The sequence below is a fragment of the Mustela erminea genome, chromosome 2 (genome assembly GCF_009829155.1).
Source record: "Mustela erminea isolate mMusErm1 chromosome 2, mMusErm1.Pri, whole genome shotgun sequence".
Lineage (NCBI taxonomy): Eukaryota > Metazoa > Chordata > Mammalia > Carnivora > Mustelidae > Mustela > Mustela erminea.
In genome coordinates, this window is record NC_045615.1 from 27,399,364 (window position 1) to 27,415,737 (window position 16,374).

The following is a 16,374-nucleotide window of genomic DNA, read 5'->3' on the forward strand; positions in this document are numbered from 1 at the left end:
CAGTCCCGTCCATGTTGCTACAAAAGTTGGGTATTCATCCTTTCTGATGGAGGCATAATATTCCATAGTGGACGAATGGATAAGGAAGATGTGGTCTTCTCCATTTCTGATCCAGGTCAGTTCCCTGAGGAAAACAAAGGAGGAGATGGTAGAGATGATGTTCAAGTATGAACATCGTGGCACCTAGTCTATATTTTTGCTGGAGGAGAAAGATATCCCATGTTCACAAAGAAGGTGGCCACACAAATATAGGTTTTTGCAATAGTTCCAGGCCCACCTTAGTACTTAAATACATTTTACCCTGAGATTCTGAGTTCTCCCCCGACAAACAAGGCAGAAAGAGTTTTGGTCTAGAAAACATTTCAAAATTGATGCTACTGGTTTCCACAATAGAGAGAGAAGACCTTCAGGAGTGGCTTCTCTGATAGTGAGCAGCGTGACTGACCTCATATAGCCATAAGAATAAAGCAGTCGTAATATGTATTGAGTTTCTGACCCTCTTTGGTCTCCTGTGTGTCTGCATTCCCTGGCTGGGTTCTGGCCTCGTGGGCACACCCTTCCTGCTACCTGAACCTCAGCGGTTCTTGCGTTCGGGCCCTCCCTCTCAGCGCTGAGGGCTCAGTGCTGAGGGCTCATAGTGACCTCAGTTTGCTCAACAGCAGATCCGGCCAGCTCCTCTGAAGGAGATCAGCTATGAATGGAATTCCAAGAAAGCATTGCCCCAGCGAGCTTGAATGACAGAAAGTAAGTCTCAAAGATACTTTAGGCCATAATAAAACAATTCTGTTACTTCATACTTCTTAATACAAAATTTCCATGTGCAACATTATCTTATTCTGACAATAAAGAGTAGCTTTTAACTGTGATTTGGCTTATAGAAGGAACTGATTTTATCATGTAATTTGAGGAAATTGTGGTATCAATTTGCTTTCATGCTTGCACATTTTTACTGGTTTAAAACATACATTCAGGTTTGAAATTAGTCTGCTGGGCTGAGGCAGTGGTTTGTATTTCTATTGCACCTGCTTTGAGGTACTACTGTGTCTTTACTGATAAGGTTCTTGAGGCAGTTATTTATTTATTTACTTATTTAATATATTTATTTATATAAAAATAATTATATAAAATCATATATTAAAATGATTATATACTATATATAAATAATTATAATATATAACCATATATTATGTAATATATAATAAACATAATTTTATATTATATACTAAAATTATATATTATGTATTATGTATAAATATATATTTTATATTTATATTATATATCATCATATATTATAATATATTATATTTGAAATATATAACATATATTGTATATATATAATTTTATATTTGATTTTTTAAAAATTATAATATAAAATATATATTATATAAATATTATATATTATATATACTTATTCATATATAAATACTTATTTATATATAAGTTTTATTTATTTATATGTAAATATAAATATATATATATATATTGGTGCAGGACTTGAACTTGCAACCCTGAGATCAAGACCCAAGCTGAGATCAGGAATTAGACACCCAAGTAACTGAGCTACCTAGGCCCCCCAAGTCTACTGGGGAGTTTTAAGGCAGAATCTTTCTTGGCATATAATCCAATACATATATGAGACTAGTCATCCTGACAGGGATAGGTCTTGGCAGAAGTGATACTGGATGGGTCTAAAGCTATAAGCATTTTCCTAGGTTACCATCCCTATCTCAAACACTTTTTTTTTAAATACTTTATTTATTTGACAGACGTCACAAGTAGGCAGAAAGGCAGGCAGAGAGAGAGGAGGAAGCAGGCTCCCCGCAGAGCAGAGAGCCCGTTGCGGGACTCAATCCCAGGACTCTGGGATCATGACCTGAGGCGAAGGCAGAGGCTTTTACCCACTGAGCCACCCAGGTGCCCCTCAAACACTTTTTAAATAGGGCACAGTTCTGGCCTTCTTACAAAATAGTGAGGCTACAATGTGCATGGATTGATTTTTGATAAGCTTGGAAATACCAAGTTGTACTGTGTTCATTATGGAACAGACAGAGCTCCTAAAAGCTTCTGGGAGGTGGCACAGTGTCCTCACAGATGGGGATTGCCTGTAGACCTATCTGGTTTGCATCTCAAAGGGGAAATGTTGATGTGAATTAAAAATACTTCGGCACTTTTTTACCCCCATATCTGCCACTAGGTCCTTTACATATCAGTTCATTGAACCTGATGATAGGATCAAATCATAGGTCAGATCAGATGACAGAACCTCTGACTGATCAGGAAACTGAGGCCCAAGAAGGTTGGCAACTTTCCTGAGGCCATATACCCAGGAGGTGGTAGAAACAGAATTCAGATCTGGGACTGTCTCCATATTACCACATCAGCCTGTCTTGCTGGGAGTAGTATGCAAAAATTATAATCACCTTAATAATTCCTATAAGAAACTAATGGATACAAAAATTGTGTTTTCATGTATGTGGATACACAGATGCTTAGTGCTCGCTCAACAAATGTTTTCTGTAAGAGTTTACTCAAATGAGGTGTTAGGCATGTAAAGGGGTTCAGGCCTGAATTCTCCCCTCTGTTTCCCTCTTCCTCCGGGGCTATCACAAATAGAAAGGGTAGATGGAAGAATCAGCAGTTGAATGTGGATCAGAGCATAATGTTTATATTAATTGATGGTTTTAATATAATAAATGGTTTTCTCTGAATAAATGGCTGAGAAAGGTTTCCAGGAAACCATGTTGGAGAATGAGGCCCTGAAGCCTGTTGGAGTATGCTGCTTCCCCTTAATCTAGACTTTTGGGACTCACTCTGTCCACTTACAGAGCAGCTGCCAAGAACCTCAAGCTGGCCTCATCCTCCCAGGAAGAAATGGAAGGAGGGGAGGGGGAGCACTTCACCAGCTGGGAACTGGAAGTGAGAGGGAGCTTACGGGCCGCTTCATGGCCAGCAGGCCCAAGAGGGCCACAGGCTGGGCACCTGAGGCCTGGGACACATAATCCTAGCTTCTAGTAAGGTAGGGCCCAGGAATGCCAGGCACTTGCTGACCATATGAGCCGTCCCCTCCCCAGCAGGGGAAGGACAGCAGGTGTCCTTGCTCCAGGCTCCCCTCCCAGGCAGGGAACAGCAAATCACGTCCTCTTTGGAAACTTGAACAGGGATGATAAATGTTCTTGAGCATTTGAGCTATGTCCAGAGCATAACTGAAAACCAGAAATAAACAAGCAGCTTTGAGCCAAGATGAGGTCATGGTGACAATCTTGTTATCCAAGCAAACTTCTCAGACTCAGAGCGTTTCGGGGCCTTGTGAGTATCTACTTAGAAGCAGGGGACATCACAGAATTCTCTCAGGATCAAGTTTTCCTTAGTATTTATTTGCTATAAATTTATATTCAACTTGGTCATAAATTTCCTTAGTTTGGGCAGTGAGACACAGTGCTGTATTGGAAAGTAGTGTCCTATTTTGTATGAAATGACTCCAAATATGTTATTTTATTGCTTAGTTTTACTCATGTAGTGATATAATTCTCTTTCTTTTTTTTTTTTTTAAGGATGTGTTTATTTATTTTTAGAGACAAGAGAGAGGGTGTGAGCAGAGGGAGGGGCAGAGAGGGAGAGAGAGAGAATCCTCAAGCAGACACCATTCTGAGTGTAGAGCCCAGTGAAGGGCTCAATCCCAAGACTCTGAGATCATGAACTGAGCTGAAATCAAGAGTTGGTCACTTTATCAACTGAGCCACCCAGGTGTCCCATCATGTGGTGATATAATTTTCTAGAATAATTGCAAATTTTCATCATTCTTCTTGCCAATTTGATTCTTGAGCTCACTTTTCCAATAATACAAAACACCGTTGTCACTCATTAATTGTGTTAGCTGCCGTGAACATGGTGCTCACCATGGGCCAGGCACTGTTTTCAATGTGCTGAACTCATTCAGTCCTCCCCACAATCCTTTCAAGTACTTGGTATTATTAGTTTCACTTTACAGATGAGGAAATTAAGGCAAGTAAAATTTCAAAAATCATTATGTGTTTATATCAAGAGATGGGGTTATAGTCTATATTACACACACACACACACACACACACACACACAGAGTCTACTTTTCCTCACTTGCCAAAAGTGTGTGTGTGTGTGTGTATGAGATTTTATTTCCCAGGTATCTCCGACCCCATGTGTGCATAGACTCCCTCCCCATTATCAGCCTCCCCGTGCAGCACCAGAGTGGTACATTTGCTGTAATTGAGGGACCGACTTTAACACATTGTAACTTAGAGGTCATAATTTACATTAGGGCTCATCTTGGTGTTGTAATTTTTATGGGTCTGGACAGTGTATAATGCCATGTAGCCACTACTGTAGTATCATAAAAAATAGTTTCACTGCCTTAAACCCCCTCCATGCTCTTGCCTATTCACTGTTCCCCTCCAACCCCTGGAAACCACTGATCTGTTTTATTGTCTCCACAGTTTTGCCTTTTATAGAATATCACATAGCTGGAATCATACAGTAGGTAACCTTTTTGGATGAGCTGCTTTCACCTGGTGGTATTCACTTAAGGTTCTTCATGCCTTCCTAACTCATCTCTTTTTTAGTGCTGAAAAATATAATCTGGATGTACTTACCTGTCGAAGGACATTCTGGTGGCTTCCAAATTTTGGCAGTTATGAGCAAAGCTTCTATAAACCCCAGGTGCAGGTTTTTGCATGGACAAGAGTTTTTAGCCCTTGTGGGTAAATACCAAGGAGTGCACTTGCTGGATCATGTGGAAAGTGCGTGTGTAGTGTTGTAAGAAACCACCGAACTGTCTTCTGAGGTGGCTGGACTGTTTTGGGTTCCCACAAGTAATGACTGACAGGCCCTGTTGTTCCACATCCACCACAGCATTTGGTGTTTTCAGTGTTCTGGTTTTTGGCTATTCTAATAGGTGTGTAGTGCTATCTCATTGTTGTTTTAATTTGCATTTCCCTGATGACACGTGTTGTAAAGCATCTTTTCATATGCTTATTTGCCATCTGTATATCTTCTTCAGTGAAGTGTGTGCTGAAGTGTTTGGCTCATTTTTTAATTGAGTTGTTTGTTTTCTTATTGTTGAGCTTTAAAAGTTCCTTGTACAGTTTTTGTAACAGTCCCTTATCAGATATGTCTTTTGCAAATATTTTCTCCCAGTCTGTAGCTTGTCTGTCATTCTCTCAACATCTTTCACAGAAAAGAACTGTTTATTTTAATCAGGTCCATCTTATCAAGTCTCTCTCTCTCTCTCATGGATCATGCTTGGTGGTGTTGTAGCTAAAAATCCTCACCAAACCCAAGGACATTTGAATATTCTCCCGTGTTATCTTTTAGAACCTTTTGTAGTTTTTGCATTATACATTTAAGTCTATGATTCATTTTCAGTTAATTTTTATGACAGGTGTAAAGTCTGAGTCTAGATAAAAGATTTAATTTTTTTGTTTCAACATCATTTATTGGAAAGACTACTGTGCTCTGCTGTAATGCCTTTGCTTCTTTGTCAAAGATCAGTTTACTAGGGGCAACTAGGTAGCTCAGTCAATTAAGTATCTGCCTTTGGCTCAGGTCATGATCTCAGGGTCCTAGGATCAAACCCCACATTGGGCTCCCTGCTCAGTGGGGATTCTGTTTCTCTCCCTCCCTCTGCACCTCCCCCTGCTTGTGCTTTCTCTCTCTCAAATGAATAAATAAAAATATCTTTTTACGAAAAGGTCAGTTAACTATATTTAGGGAGGTCCATTTCTGGGCTCTTTATTCTGTTCCATTGCTCTGTTGGAATCTATTCTCACACCAATACTTCACTGTCTTGATTACTATAGCTTAAGTGTTAAGTCTTGAGGTTGGATGGGGTCAGTACTCTGACTTTGTTCTTTTCCTTCATGTTGTATCAACTATTCTGGGTCTTTTGCTTCTCTGTACAAACTTCAGAATCAGTTTTTCAATAGTCACAAAATAAATTTGCTGGGATTTTGATTGGCATGGTGATGTATCTATGGATCAAGTTGGGAAGAACGACACCTTGACAATATTGAGTCTTCCTATCCATGAACATGGAATATCTCTCCATTTGCTTAGTTCTTTGATTTCTTTCATCTTCTTTGATTTCTTTGAAGTTTTCCTCATATAGATCTGGACATGTTTTGGTACTAAGGTAAAGCTAGCCTCGTAGAGTGAGTTAGAAAATATTCCCTCTGGTTCTGTGCCCAGAAGGATTTTGCAGAGAATTGATATTTCTTCCTTAAGTGGTTGTCTTTTGTATGTCTTTTAATTTTTTTGATAGGTGGGCATGATATAATGGGAAAAAGAAACTGCTGTAAATGGGCTTTTAGTAATGCAATGGTGAGGTGTGGGAGTAGGGGAAGCATTCTATAGTACTATTATTAGGTTTCAGTCTTTCCTGAGCTTGTGCCTCTAGCTGTGAACTTCCTATGCTTCTTGGTTGCCCCTCCCCCACCCCCCACCTTAGGTGGGACAAGATGGCTAAGAGTGGAAGGGAGTTGAGCATTTCCCTTCCTGCAGGTCAGTAAGCCTCTGATAAAACTTGGCAGATTAGGCTGTGTTTAAATCCTTGAGGGCAGACCTTGTTAAGAAGAGCAGAATGCTCTAGCACATTTCAAAAGGCTTCCTCTTCCCCCTTTTTCCACCAGAAGCAGAGAGGATTTTCTCTATTTCATGAGAACTTATTAGAACTCCAGGAAGTAAGGCTGACAAAATTTTGGCACCTCATCCCACCTTGTCCACACTGAGCCTTTAGCAATTTGTCAATTATAGGCATACCTCAGAGATGTTGCAGGTTTGGTTCCAGCCCACCAAAATAAAGCAAATATTGTGATAAAGCAAATCACATGAATTTTTTGGTTTCCCAGTACATATAAAAGTTATGCTCACCCTATACCATAGTCTATTAAATGTGCAATAGCATTCTGTTTTTAAAAAATGTAATGTCTTTTTTCTTTTTAAAGATTTTATTTATTTATTTGACAGAGAGCCTGATATTTGGCTCGATCCCAGGACTCTGGGATCATGACCTGAGCTGAAGGCAGAGGCTTTAACCCATTGAGCCACTCAGGAGCCCCCCAAAAATGTAATGTCTTAATTAAAAAAATATTTTATTGCTAAAGAAGTGCTAATCATCATCTGAACTTTAAGCAAGTCATAACCTCTTTGCTGGTAGAGAGTCTTGCCTCAGTGTTTATGGCTGCTGCTAATCAGAGTGATGGTTGTTGAACACTGGGAAGACTGTGGCAATTTCTTAAAATAAGACACTAATGAAGTTTGCTGCATTGATTGACTCTTCCTTTCACGGATGATTTTGCTGTAGGAAGTGATGCTGTCTGACATTTTACCCACAGAAGAATTTTCAAAGTTGGAGTCAATCCTCTTGAACCCTACTGCTGCTTTATCAGCTAAGTTAATGTAATATTCTAAATTCTGTGTTGTCATTTCAACAATCTTCACAGCATCTTCACCAGGAGTAGTTTCCATCCCAATAAAACCCTTTCTTTGCTCATCCATGAGAAGCAACTCATGGATTGTGAGTATTTCCAGAAGGCTTTCAATTCACTTTTCCAGATCCATCAGAGAAATCACTGTCCATGGCAGCTGTAGCCTTACAAAACGTATTTCTTAAATAATGAGATTTAAAAGTCAATATAGCTTCTTGATCTGCAAAACAGATGTTGTGTTAGTTGGTATGAAAACAACATTAATCTTGTTGTCCATCTCCATCAGAGCTCTTGGGTGACCAGGTACATTGCCAATGAGGAGTCATATTTTTAAAGGAAACTTTTTTTTTTGAGCAGTAGGTTTCAACAGTGGGCTTATAATATTCAGTAAACCATGTTATAAACAGATGTGCTGTCATCCAGGTTTTGTTGGTCAATCTACAGAGCACAGAGTAGATTTCCCATAATTCTTAAGGACTCTAGGATTTTCAGAATGGTAAAAGAGCATTGGCTTTAACTTAAAAGTCATCAGCTTAATTAGCCTCTAGCAAGAGAGTTAGCCTCTGCTTTGAAGCTTTGAAGGCAAGCATTGACCTCTCTCTAGTTTTAAAAGTTCTAGATAGCATCTTCTTCCAATAGAAGACCTTTTCATCTACATCGAGAATCTGTTGTTTCGTGCATCCATCTTCCTGAAGTATCTGAGTTGGATCTTCTGGAAAACTTGCCTCTGCCTCAGCACTTGCTGCTTCACCTTGCATTTTGATGTTATGGAGCTGGCCTCTTTCCTTAAACCTCACCAATGCAGATGTTGATCTGCAGGCTTCCAACTTTTCTTCTGCAGCTTCCTCACCTCTCTCAGCCTTTAGAGAATTGAAGAGAGTAGGGCTTTGCTCTGGATCAGGCTTTGGCTTAAGAGAATATTCTGGCTGGTTTCATCTTCTATCCAGATCCCTCAAACTTTCTCCATATCAGCCGTAAGACTGTGTTCACCAGAGTAGCACATTTAAATTTCCTTCAAGAACTTTTCCTTTGCATTTACAATTTGGCTATTTGGTGCAGAAGCCCTACCTGTTAGCCTACCTGTCAGCTTTCCACGTGGCTTCCTCACTAAACTTAATCATTTCTATCTTTTAATCTGAAGTGAGGGACCTATGACTCTTCTTTTCACTTAAACACTTGGAGGCCATTGTAGGGTTATTAACTGGCCTAATTTCAATACTATTGTGTCTTAGAGAACAGGGAAGCCTAAGAAGTGGGAGAACGATGGGGGAAAGTCTGGTCAGTGGAGCCATCAGAGCACACACACATTTACTGATTAAGTATCTTATACTTAATCAGTGGTTCATGGAGCCCCCAAAGAATTACAGTAGTAATGTGAGAGATCCCTGATCACAGATCACTGTAACAAATATAGTAATAATGAAAAATTTTGAAAGATTGTAGGAAATATAAAAATGTGACAAAGAGACATGAAGTGAGCAAATGTGTTGGAAAAATGGTGCTGATAGACTTGCTCAATACCGGATTGCTACAAACCTTCCGTTTATTTAAAAAAATTTTTTTTTAAATACAGTTATCTGTGAAGCACAATAAAGTGAGGTCTGCCTTTACAGTTCAGGTTTTTCTACTTTGGTGCTTGTTTCTGTGGAAGTTTTCACTGTGATTCTCTGTAGCCATCTGTCCAGTCTCTCCAGTTTCGGAGGAAGCAATGTGCCCTGTTCCTTTCTCTTACAGAGCTAAGGAGAGTTGTTAATTTTTCAGTTTGTTCAGCTTTTTACTTGTTGTTAGAATGAAGTGGAAACTTCCAAGTTCCTTCCATGCCAGACCAGAATCCAAAGTAGATTTCTTAGTTTGGTTTCTGTCAGCCGGAATGAGTGGAGACAGAATTAAAGTAGGAACTCAAGTTTTGAGATGAATTCTTTTGAAATCTCTGAGGTCTGAATCTGAGCAGAAGTTATTGCATTTTTTAGCCTCTAACATATAGTCTATCTTATCTCCAGGGATTGTTGTGATTACAGCCTGCCCTGGGGGTTTGAATCTGAATAAGACCTACTCTCCGTAAGATCCCTGATGCGAGCAGCTCTGAATGGTGATCCCATCTCAAATAAAATTAACTGGAAGAAAAAAAATTGACTGGAAAGACCTAGATTGTCTGTCTTTTATCAAGTCCTTACATTCTTACATTATCTTCCACGCAATATTTAATGTGTGAGTATCTCCCTTCTGCATTCTGTCTTTCCACTCCAATTTGGCCTAATTCCTCTCCAGGCCAGCTGCCAACTAGTACTCTGGAACTTCCCTTCCTCGCACTCCTCGGTTGGACCCACCCCTTTCAGATCCCACATCTTCTTGTTCCATATTTTATTCCCTTGTTTACTTGAGCACATCTTCCCATTACTTCTTTAGAAAAATACTTGAGAGGGATGCCTGGGAGGCTCAGTTGATTAACCATCTGCCTTTGGCTCAGGTCATGATCCTGGAGTGTCAGGATCCAGCCCTGCATCAGGCTCTCTGCCGCCCATCCACCCGCCCACGATGTACTCTCGCTCACTCTCTCTTTCTCAAATAAATAAAATCTTTTAAAAAAATAGAAAGAAAAGAAAAGAAAAATCTTGAGAGACAGGCTTTCTGAGACTTGCAGTTATGAAAATATTTTTGCCTGTATTCTATGTAATTGATAGATTGGTTGGCTGCAGAGCTCTAGGATAAAAATTATTTTCCTCATACATTCTATGAGAGCTACTTTGCTCTAGCAACTAAGTGCAGCTGTGAACAACTTCTTGAGTGGAGCCCTTGAGGTGGGAAGGGACATGCAGGACTGTGGGGATTCAATGTGGAGAGAGCCTGTACTGGACATGGACCTTGACATCCTCCAGGCCAGAGAGAGTCTGGGGCCTCAGAAAGTGCCCGAAGGCAAGGGTCAGAGTTCCAAAGTTATTGGAGAGAGCTTGCCTTATGAGATCAAAAGATAAGTGGAAAGCTGGGAGGGAAAGCAACTCAGCTGACTGGGGTGGCCAGGTTGAGCCAAAAAGAGACACAGAGAGAGAGACCGAAGGAGAGAGAGGGAGATACAGAACACCGAGTTAAATTTAAATTTGATATAAACAATGAATAAATATTTTCGTGTAAGTATGTCCCATGTAATATATTTTATCTGGCAACCCTACGGCTGACACAGCTGCCCTTGGAAGGACCTGTTAGTCTTTCTGGTCCTCAAGAGTGGCTGGTGACTTAATGGATGAGCTAAAGCCTCTGTGTCTTTGAGGCAGGATGAACATTGACTTTTGTAGGTGAGGAAACTAGGATGCAGCAAAGCCTGGGTGAGAGACAGGATTTTCCAGCTGATACCTTGTCTGTCCACAGAGGCAGAGAGCACTGAGCCTTCAGTAACCCATGGGATTGCTTAAGACTTGGCCCAGGGCAAATAATCCTGCAAGTAGGCAAAGTCACAACCAAGCCAGAGAGGGAAAGAATGTGCCCAGCACCCTGGATGGGCAGCTGCCAGCAAAATCAAATGGCTGGAGGAGTACATGGCAACTTGAACCAAAAAAAGCAATTAATGCAATCAAGGGGCTCCAATTACAGCATTAAACTGCTATAACTGGAACTCAAGAACATGATTTTTGAGTTTAAAAATACAGCAGATGTATTGAAAACGAGGATGGCAACTACTGAGAAGTGAACATGGGCCTGGAAGAACAAGTGGAAAAATCTCTCCAAACAGCAAAAATTTAAAGACAGAAACCATCAGAGCAAATCTGAGAGCCAGAAGACAGACCCAGAAGTTGCAGTGTATAAATAAATAGGGATCTCAGAGGGAGGAATAGTAATAGACAGAGAAGAGGCGATATTTAAACAAATAGGTGAAGAAAATCATGCAGAGCTAAGGAAATGGTTCAGATAGAAAGCAATCTTTGAGTTCCAAGGGAAAGAGCTATAAAAAGGGGAACAAACACAACAGATTCCAGTAAAATGGGCTAATTTCAAGGATAATGACGAAGCTCTACAGTCTTCCAGATGGGAAGGACAAGTCATTGACACGAGAAGGAACCAGACCGACTTCAGATTTCTATCTGCAACTCTGAAATCAGAAGACAGTAGGATAATATCCACCGACAACTGTCTGTGTGGATTAAAAAACAAAACCCAACCACATATTCCTAAAGAAACCCACTTTAAACAAAGTGTTAGAGGTTGAAATTCAGATGATATACAGAGATATCATCAGATAAATATAAATCAAAAGAAGCCAAGTCTAGCAATAGCAATGTTGGAATAAGCAGGACAAATATTGATATTATGTAATGATAAAAGACAAATTTATAGCTAGATATAACAACCATAACCCATGTTCACCAATCAGTATAGAAACTAAATATATAGGGGTGCCTGGGTGGCTCAGTGGGTTAAGCCGCTGCCTTCGGCTCAGGTCATGATCTCAGGGTCCTGGGATCCAGTCCCGCATCGGGCTCTCTGCTCAGCAGGGAGCCTGCTTCCCTCTCTCTCTCTCTCTGCCTGCCTCTCCATCTACTTGTGATTTCTCTCTGTCAAATAAATAAATAAAATCTTAAAAAAAAAAAAAAAGAAACTAAATATATAAAGCAAAAACTATTAAGAGTATCTAGTAAAAATACAATTTTAATAGGGATTTTAATATACCTTTTTCAGAATCAGTCAAATCTAGCAGACCAAAAAAAAGGGAGGGGGGGAGGAGGAAATAGAATAAAACAACCAACAAATTTGACCTAAAAGATGTATGGAACATTACATCTCATAACTATGTTTCTTTTGTATATTAATGGAACATTTATAAACATTAGTCTCGTCTTTGGTCCAGAATAATATGTAGGTTATCTAATATCTGATTCACAAAAGTAGAGATTTTATACGCCACATTCCCTGACCTGTAATCCCTAAAAGGGGGGAGGGAATAAATAATGAAAAGGGAATAATAGCCCCCCAAAAAAGCCCCTCTAATGACTTGGAAATTGAGAACCAACATCCTAAATAACACTTCAAAATACAAGTACTACTTAAAATACAAATAAATATAAATAAAATATACTAAAATGATATTAAGTATATAAATATACAGTTTTATATAAACATAAATAATATGTAAATAAAACCCAAATTACCCAAACTATCTAGAAAGTAATCAAGAAAAAAAACTTCATATCAAAACATATATGACATAGCTCAAACTATTCCTATTGGGAAGGAATTTATAGTCTTAAGAGCTTCATTATTAAAGAAAACAGGAAAAACAAATTTAGAACTCAGTCTAAGAAAATGGAACAAGAACTGCAAAATAAACCAAAGAAAAACTTGAAAGAGTGAATAAAGATAGAAAATAATAAATAAAAAACAAATAAGATAGAGGGTGCATGGGTGGTTCAGTCGGTTAAGTGTGGGACTCTTGATTTCTGCTCAGGTCATGACCTCAGGGTCCTGGGATGAGCCCCGCAGTCCAGCAGGAAGGTGGCTTGAGGATTCTCTTCCTCTTCTACCGCCCCTCCCCCTGCTCCCGTGGGCGCGCGCGCGCGCGCACACACACACACACACACACACACACTCACTCTCTCTCTCTCTCTCTCAAATAAATAGATCTTTAAAAAAAAAAAAAAAGAAAACAAATAATGTAGAAAAGATAAGTACACCTCAAAGTGGATTTTTTTTCCAATTTTTTTTTTCAAAGTGGAGTCTTATGACTGACTCCCTAAGTAGATCAAGTCCCAGGCTGCAAAAGGAAAAATGCAAAGAGAGCTAAAGAGCGGCAGAGTGACAACAGGCTTATTGAATTGGCCTGGCTGATGAAGGTGCAGTCAGGAAACAGCTTTGTTTTCTCCCACTGCAGCCGCACACAATGTTTCCCCAGAAATATCTCCTTGCTCTTGGTCACATTTCTGGTGGACCCAATGCCTTTTCACATACTTTGGAGTCTAAAACCAGTCCCACATGGAGAACCTGGGTGGCTCAGTGGGTTAAAGCTTCTGCCTTTGGCTCAGGTCATGATCTCAAGGTGCTGGGATTAAGCCCCGCAATGGGCTGTCTGCTCAGCGGGGAACCTGCTTCCTCCTCTCTCTCTGCCTGCCTCCCTGCCTGCTTGTGATCTCTCTCTGTCAAATAAATATATAGTCTTTCAAAAAAAAAAAAAAAAAACAGAAATAAAAACAGTCCCACATTCAGATATTTTGTAGTTGGATCCAGCCTAAATGAAAACCTCCATACCTCTCTCCATTCAGTGGTTCTCCGTCTTCCCAGTTCAGGTCTGACTCACTGCTTTGTAGAGGACGGAGAGGATGAGGTGTGAGTGCCTGTTTTATCTATGCCCGCTCCACAGGAGCCTCCTCCAGCAATGGGACCAGGAGTGGGTGGAGTGGAATGATGAGCCCACACTATCTATAATATTTGTTTTGTTGGTCATAAACCCTCCCTCATGACACATTTTCAAATTCTGCTTCTTCCATGTGCAGCACGTGGCCTCGGGAGATTTCCCTTGGAGACCTCTGCACCCGCACTGGTTTTCCCTGGAGCCAGCTGATGCACTTGCTGGCTGACCTCTGCAACACTCCAGGTGTCCCTAATCCCTGCCTTCTGCCCTCTACCTTTTGTTTTCATGGAGTTAGTTTTTTTTTTTTTTTTTTTAATTCACCCTGGCAAGCAGCCCTCTTCCTGGGATTCAGTTCAAGAGGACCCAAGCCCTGCTACCTAATGGTGCTGTGAATGCTGTGAAAAGAAACTAAGCATGCTTTTGCTGTCAGATGGTGGAAATACCAATTCAGCCTGTCTCCCTGCCCTGTTGTGGGGACTCTTCTAGACCACATGCCTCCTCCAGACCCTCCAAGGAGAAAGCTCTAGTGTTATATTCACAGACAAGCCTCACACTTCAGGAGACACAAGTCAAGCTCTCCTGACACTCCTCCTGGACTTTGCCCTCACCTCCACAGACAGAGAAATGCCAGCCTCCTTTCCATCAAACATCCATTCCTACAAATATATTTCTTTTTTTTTTTTTAAAGATTTTATTTATTTATTTGACAGAGGGTAAGAGAGAGACAGCACAAGCAGGGGCCGAGGGAGAGGGAGAAGCTGACTCCCCACTGAGCAGGGAGTCCAACGTGGGGCTCGATCCCAGAACCCTGAGCCGAAGGCAGATGCTTAACCAACTGAACCACCCAGGCACTCCCCACTACAAATGTATTTCTTAAAGCTTGATTCACTTGGTTTGTGGTGGGAAGTGAAGGAAACAAGATTCCTTGGCATTCCCATCTAGGCTAGCATACTTCTGCCCAGCAGATTCTCTTCAATCCCATTTTTGAGTTTCTAGTTTTCTCTCTTATCATCTGGAGGAGTTTGTTGAAGCAAGCGGTACTGCACAGCTGGCCACAGGGAATAAAATGGTTAATCTCATGCCATAACAGAACAGATCGAATGGGGTAAGGAGGACTGCTGTTCGGGAAAACAGTCCAGAAAGGAATATCAGAATCTGGGCAGGGTGAAGAAGGTGTCCCAGTGGAGGGGTGGCCGGGTGTGAATTGTCAGAGACCAAGCAGGGTAAGGAGTGTCTGAATGGAAGGATTCAGAGGACATATCCCAGTGTAGGATGTCAAGGCATGAGCAAGGTGAGGGAGGGCCTCTGCATAGATGGACATCATGGTGCAGGGTATCAGAACATTTGGGTGAGGAAGTGGCCCTCACAGGGGAATGGCCTGGCCCTACAGAACCTAGGCTAGGTAGGGGGGTATCCTGTGTGGGCAGCAGGATGGCAGAGCTCAGGTGGAGGAAGGGCAGCATAGGGTTATAGGAGATGGATTATATACAGGAGGCTTGATCAAAGAAGTAAGCAAACGGAGGGAAATGGGGATCGGGAAAAGGGAGTTATAAATAAGGAAAGGGAGAAAATAGAATCAGCCCTGCAGTAGTGATGGAAATTGGAAGTATCTTGAGATCATGGATTTCAATATATATAGCTATGGAAATAAAAATGGATGCAAATGTGTGTGTATATTCCTTTTTGGTCCACTGAGAAGGTCTAAGGCAGAGCTACTCCGCAAGTGATGAGCACGACACTGCTAGGATCTTAATTTCTGAAAACCATTCTCCACAGAAAGGAGCCAGAGCTCCTTGGAGAAATGAGATTCTAGGACCAAGCAGAGTAAGTTCAAAGGGAACCTGGAACATCTCATAGTGCCAAAATCAAGGAGATACTCAAAGAATTTGCGGATATAGCAAAAAGGTACAGAAGCCAGTTTGAAAAGATTGCCCACAAATCTGGGGCAAAGTAAGCACCCAAATAACTAATAATGGAAATGCAAGTAATTCTTTTTATGAAACTGAAAACCATATATAATATTCTCTTATTAAACATATATATATTATACATATGTATATATATATACATAGAGTACATTGAAAGTTTAATAAGAGAATGTTAACTTAATCTCAAAACACTCCCTATGAAAATACTACAGAGAGAATATGTAACTTTACAGTGCAGAAGACTGGAAGACACTATCTTTTTTTTATATAAATTTTTTATTTTTTTATTAACATATAATGTATTATTAGCCCCAGGTTGTACAGGTCTGTGAATCGTCAGGTTTACACACTTCACAGCACTCACCATAGCACATACCTTCTCCAATGTCCATAACCCCACCACCCTCTCCCTACCCGCCCTCCCGCAACCCTCAGTTTGTTTTGTGAGATTAAGAGTCTCTTGTGGTTTGTTTCCCTCCCGATCTCATCTTGTTCCATTTGTTCTTTTCCTACCCCGCCCCCCCACGTTGCCTCTCAACTGGAAGACACTATCTTAAACAAGTTATCAAACTGGACAACAGCAGAAGCAACTCGTGTGCCACATGATAGGATGCCTTGAGAAGAACACAGCATCCCTTCTGTACATTTTTTTTCC

At 40.6% G+C, this 16,374-nt stretch overlaps 1 protein-coding gene across 1 annotated transcript in view; it reads left to right on the plus strand.

Annotated features, from left to right (window-relative positions):
• The first annotated feature begins 687 nt into the window (after positions 1 to 687).
• Positions 688 to 16,374, plus strand: part of SH3RF1 (SH3 domain containing ring finger 1) — a 217,346-nt gene continuing 201,659 nt past the window's right edge. Inside the window, exon 1 of the mRNA XM_032332580.1 lies at positions 688 to 744. The gene's annotated coding sequence lies outside the window, so the exon portion shown is untranslated. The remainder of the gene's footprint in view (positions 745 to 16,374) is intronic.